Here is a 6,127-nt window from a genome sequence, read left to right on the forward strand (position 1 = left end):
GGAATAACTGCCCTTCTCACATTGGGTTGACACTAAGCTAAAAGCTGTCTGTTAGTAATTACCACCAATATTAAATTTGGGGGGATAGTGCTTCCACCGATGGTGCCTGTTCAAGTTTGGTGACGGTGAAGGATAATAGCACCATTTAGTATCTTGAAATACGCATAGGTGGCACTTTTGCTTAACTGAGTGACAGAGTGTTACATTAGTTAATTACTACCTTTGTGAGCAGAACGGGTAGTTGATTCATAAATGGTCATTAGGAAATACTGAGTCCGGGAACTGGTGCTTGAAGGATGGACTGATGTCACATACATAGAAACAGTTACTTAGGTAAGTGTGCTTGATAGACTGGCTCTTAGAGACTTGTTTCTTGGAGTGAGCCTATTCATAAGTGGCTGATGTTCAAAAGTGAAGTGCTGTCATGGAGCAGTTGGCTTATAGTAGTGTGTTCACAGGTGAAATCTGTCACTGTCTGGTTCAACGAATGCCACACTCATTAGGTAGCTACTTGTTGCCGATGACAAAAGAGATAAGCAATTTTTTAGAAACATGGCAACCTATATTTTCTCCTTTATTATATATATTTTGACTCTCTGTTTGTCTTATCTATGCTATCCTCTCATTTATAAACAAGTTATACTTTGTTATACTCTGCACTGCCATATAAGTATGTCTTCTGAATTTCTAGTAGGTGAATAGAAAAGATTTGTCCTAAATGTTACTGTTTCTCTCTCTCTCTCTCTCTCTCTCTCTCTCTCTCTCTCTCTCTCTAGTCAGAAAAAGACTGTATGAAATGTTCCTAGAAGTGACTTTCTTCAGGGTAGGAGGGAAAGATTCTGAAATTATTACACCAGGATAATAACTTTGTAGCCAGAACAAATGTTTGATGATCCTAGGGAGAATTCAAATTACCTTGGCTCTGTTTTTGTCAGGACCAATCAGTCATCTATTTACAAGAAATCTTGGTAATTTTTGTCGCAGGATTAGAGAAGAGATTGGCACACAGATCTTTGCAGACATGCAGACAACCACGGAGAGGCTAAGCTTCCTATGTGTTCGCTTGAGAAGCTGCAGGTTCAATTAGAGATTCCCGATGAGCACTGACAGACAGGGGCAGGTGATCTTGCCAGTAATCAGAGGTTCTGGGCTCCTTGGAGACAGTATCTTGTTGAGGGCTTGAAGGAAGTTCCCCTGGGAATCGGCACCTTCATGGGGACAAACGTTCTTGCTGGGAAGAAACTGGATCCTGAGAGACACGTGGCAAAGGTAGATTTGCAACCCATAAAAGCTTTGAGTGCTGTGGAGCAGAATTTTGAGAGAATATGATTTTGTGGTAAATGGGAACAGGAACAGAAGGCTTATATGTGGGTGTGTCTGGGTGACTGTTTATGTGATAAAATGGAGTCCTCAGGGTGTTCAGATTATAGTTCTTAAATTCTTTTTATAAACCAATATTGACCCTCTTCCAACTTGAGGAGCTGTTCAGAGTGTATATGCACCTTTTCGTTTTTAAGGACAGTCAGATTTATAGTTTCATCAATCTGTCAATGTATACACTCATGTTTTTAGGTCACAAACCCTTATTAGAAGTTCATAGTTATAGGAGGGTGGCCGAGGGGAGGGGCCACAAAAGGGATTGTGAAAGAAAGGCTTCTTCCTTTCCTCTGGCGGCAGCCATTAGGCGAGCTAAGATGGGTGCATACAGATACATCCAGGAGCTCTGAGGAAGCTGTCCGACGGGATGTGCTTCCTTCTGAGTGTCCTCTGCTGACAATACCACCAGCACTCTGCGCTGCACAGGGTTCCCTGCCCCACCCGGCCTGATAAAGCGCGAAGTCTGGGATACAAGGCTAAGCAAGGTTATGTCATTTACAGGATTCATATCCACCGTGGTGGTCGCCAGCGCCGAGTTCCTAGGGGTGCAACTTACGACAAGCCTGTCCACCATGGTGTTAAACAGCTGAGATTTGCCCGAAGCCTTCAGTCTGTTGCTGAGGAGAGATCTGGGCGCCATTGTAGGACTTTGAAAGTCCTGAATCTCTACTGGGTTGGTAAAGATTCCACATATAAATTTTTTGAGGCTATCCTCATTGATCCATTCCATAAAGCTGTCAGAAGAAATCCTGACATCCACTGGATCACCAAACCAGTCCACAAGCACAGAGAGATGCGTGGGCTGACATCTGCTGGCCGAAAGAGCCTGGCCTCAGAAAGGGCCACAAGTTTCACCACACTATTGGTGGTTCTCGCCGTGCAGCCCGGAGAAGGCGCAATACTCTCCAGCTCCACTGTTATGCTAATACACGTGATATTTGTAAAATTCATATCCAATAAACAAGTTAGGATAGTCAGAAAAAAAAGAAGTTTATAATTATGGGAAGAATTTCCATGCTCACAATGTGATTCGATAGCTAACAGTAGCAGTGATAATTATATTTAGATGTTCACACAGCAGGAAGATACAGAGTAAAAAAAAAAAATCAGTCAGTCATATAGAGAAATAAAAAAGTCAGCTAGTTAGAACCAGAATCCTGCTGTAGAAGATATAACCCTGGGACATAAGGTTGTCTGGACTCAAGGAAGTGACAGTGACAAGAAGTGACCAAGGCACGTATGAGCAAATGAGTACCACATGTCAAGGAGCAACATAGCTGAAGGTGTCTCAAGGAGACCTGAGTGGTCAAAGTCAACACAAATTCAGCTAGTTTATCACAGAGAGCACTCAAAAAGTTGATCCCAAAGGTAGTAGGGTTAGACTTGTGGTCATGACTTTGAAGACATTTTCAATGTAAATGCAAGGAATTGTATATTTTAAACACAGTTTTTTGATATTTTTCATTCTTTCTCCCCTCATTCCCTACATAGTTTTACAAGACTTGATTTTACTTCACCTTAATCTCTACCTCCTACAGTATAGAGGTAGGATAAAATCTTTGAAACTGCTGTTAGGGGAGAATGTGGAGGTGCCTGCATGTGTCTTTCTAAGCAAAAAGCAGCACTTGGGTTTTAACTAAATGTACTAAAAATACATCTGGAATTATCTACTTGAAAATTGTATTTGGAAAAGTCATTCTGAACGGCAGAATGCTTGCCTCCCCTTTTCCAACAGTGCACAGAATCTCTAGGAGAGCATCAAGTAAAATTTCACTCTGCATTTTTGCTTCCGGGTGTAGAGCCCTTCTTGCCACTTCTTTCAGCCCCTTTCTTCAAGTGATGTAATTCCCTGAGGGAGCCCTGCATAAAGAAAGACATCTGTTTCCTTTATCCCTTTGAGGAAGAACTGACTTTCTATCCATCATTGAATACATTACTATCATGAGCTTAGCACGTTCTATGAGGGACAGACCCAGAGACTAAGAAATAAGGTCTCCAGACAAGATGATGCAAAGGTCTTTGTACACAGAAGGATGTTAGGCTGCTATTCAAAGGAAGCAGGCAGTTTTCTGGTTTTCTTCCCCCATCCTTTTCTCTTCACTGTTTTCTACTTAAATTTTTCACTTGAGGTGTGAACATATTTACATTACAATTTAAAACATGATAATGCACTGTAATTCTTTTCTACAATACCTTTTAAGCACAATGCATCTCAAATGGTTTTGCAATTCAAAAGGAAGACATTCACATAAAAAAATCAGACATATACAAGGGAATCATGAACAAGGTAAAAGAGATGGGATGTCTTTCCAGTAGAATCATTAATTCAAATGAGAGATGGTTGAGCAATTAAAACAACTGGCTGCTTTTCCAAAACACCTGGGTTTGATTTCCAACATCATCATGGTAGCTTACAACTATCTGAATCTCCAGTCCCAGGAGATCCAATGCCCTCTGCTGGGTTTGATGACTACAAAGTCATCATTTCTTAGTCACATTACAAAAGATTCTACCTTCTGATATGATCACATTGACTACTAAGGTCAAGCAGATGAATTCTGAGTAGACAATGACATTCAGACCATAGCAATAGTTTCCATGAATATTCCTTTTTTGCAAGATTATTCTATAAGGTTTTTTCACAAAGGCTGAGTACCATCGATGGCATTTTTGGATTGCATGCTTTCTTTTGTTTTTCTGTACATTATGGGGCATTTGTAAGCATCCCTGGGTTCTTTATCCTAGATAGTAGGATAATGTACATCTCAATGTGTAATTATGAAAACAATTTCAGGTATCATTGCACATCTCCTGGGACCCACAATTGTCCCTAATTGTGAGGTGAAGTCCTAGAAATATGGAATTCTTTTTTATAAATTTGGGACAAGGAAGAAGAAGTTTTGTTTTGTTTTTTTTTTTTTTTTTAACAGTATAGTAGAAAGGAAGATTTGAAGCAAATAGAATTGGGTATTAGAATTATTCATAATCATACACGAATTGATGATAATCCCTATGTCTATCAATTAATCAATGATAAATAAGTTATGGTAGAGTGACTGTGTAATAGAAATTCAGCAATAAATAGAAACACATTACTGAACATTAAAAAAGACATTTTAAATGAGCAAGCTATCATGCTCAGTGAGGAAATTAGACAAAACAGTTCTACTCCATGACGGCATTCATAGGATGCTCTAAGAGCCATAGTAACAGAAAACAGATGAGGAATGTCCAAGGCTGGATTTGAGGGGCCGAGGCTAGTCTTTAAAAACTTATAAAGGTTTGTAGTGATGAAAATGATTACACTGCATAGGTTTAAAAGCAATATTCTGTACAGCCGTATTAATAGTACAATGACTGTAGTTAAAGGACAATTGCCTGAAGTGCACACTTAAATGATTAATTTTATTGCAGCTAAATAATGGGTTATAAAAACTGTTGAAAATAGATATAAATATATAGGGAGAGGAAATAATAAAGAGAATGGAATGGAAAGCCATTCCAGGCATTTGTGTGTAAACAGTCCATGACAAATGACCTTGTGAAAGTGCAGCTGGGTGCCTAAGGTTTCATTTGATTGGCAGATTTGGCTTTGTTTGGAGATATCTCTTGGCAGTCACTATTTTTACACGGCTGCTTGCTTTTCTTGGTGCCTGTCATAGTTGTCTCGGGGACGATCTTGAAACTTCCAGATCCTTGTCAACGCATGTTTGAGAGCCCTTGGGCCCTTTTAGAAATCAGGAATGACTAGGAGTCAGGAAGCTTCTAGCAGCCACGAAGGCTGAGTACTCACAGTAGCAATTTAGACAACAGTGTCTCAGACAGGAATTGCCAGGGCTATGCAGAACTTCAGTGTCCCATAAAAAGTTACAATTAAGTGACCTTAATGCATGTCCAAAATAAACTTATTTTCTGGGAAACCTAACAAATGGTAAGAAAAAAAATCTATAAATTAAAAGATTATTTCAGGAAGAGGTGTAGAATTAACTTTGAAGAAGTCCCTCTGTTGGGAAATCTGGGTTGTTGCACACACCTAGGCTGAGTGTCCAGTTCCAGGATTGAGTGTCTTAGTTCTTTTTCTATTGCTGAGATACGACACCATGACCAAGAAAATCTATCAAAGAAAGCATTTAATTTGTAGTCATGATTTCCTGATGGCAAAGAAAAGGCCTGTTGACAGGAAAGCTGAGAGCAAATATCTTGATCCTTGAGTAAGAGAAGAGAGGCAGAGAGACCTGAAATGGAGTGAAGCTTTTTTTTTTAACATTTACTTCTTTTTTTTATTTGATATTTTCTTTATTTACATTTCAAATGCTGTCCCGAAGTGCCCCATAACCCCCCCCCCCCTGCTCCCCTACCCACTCACTCCCACTTCTTGGCCCTGGCTTTCCCCTTCATATGAAATTTGCAAGATCAATGGGCCTCTCTTCCCAATGATAGCTGACTAGGCCATCTTCTGCTACATATGCAGCTAGAGACACGAGCTCAGGGGGTACTGGTTAGTTCATATTGTTGTTCCATCAACAGGGTTGCATGGCCCTTCAGCTCATTGGGTACTTTCTCTAGCTCCTCCATTGGGGTCCCTGTGCTCCATCCAATAACTGACTGTGAGCATCCATTTCTGTGTTTGCCAGGCACTGGCATAGCCTCATAAGAGGCTGCTATATCAGGGTCCCTTCAGCAGAATCTTGCTGGCATGTGCATTAGTATCTGGGTTTGGTGGCTGATGATGGGATGGATTCCCGGATGG

The 6,127-nt window shown here is 40.3% G+C and overlaps 1 pseudogene; it reads left to right on the forward strand.

The window, feature by feature from the left end:
- Positions 1-1,694: 1,694 nt before the first annotated feature.
- LOC110320885 lies at positions 1,695-2,337 on the forward strand (annotated as a pseudogene).
- Positions 2,338-6,127: the final 3,790 nt, after the last annotated feature.

The sequence above is a fragment of the Mus pahari genome, chromosome 4, assembly GCF_900095145.1.
Source record: "Mus pahari chromosome 4, PAHARI_EIJ_v1.1, whole genome shotgun sequence".
In the NCBI taxonomy this organism is placed as follows: Eukaryota; Metazoa; Chordata; class Mammalia; order Rodentia; family Muridae; genus Mus; species Mus pahari.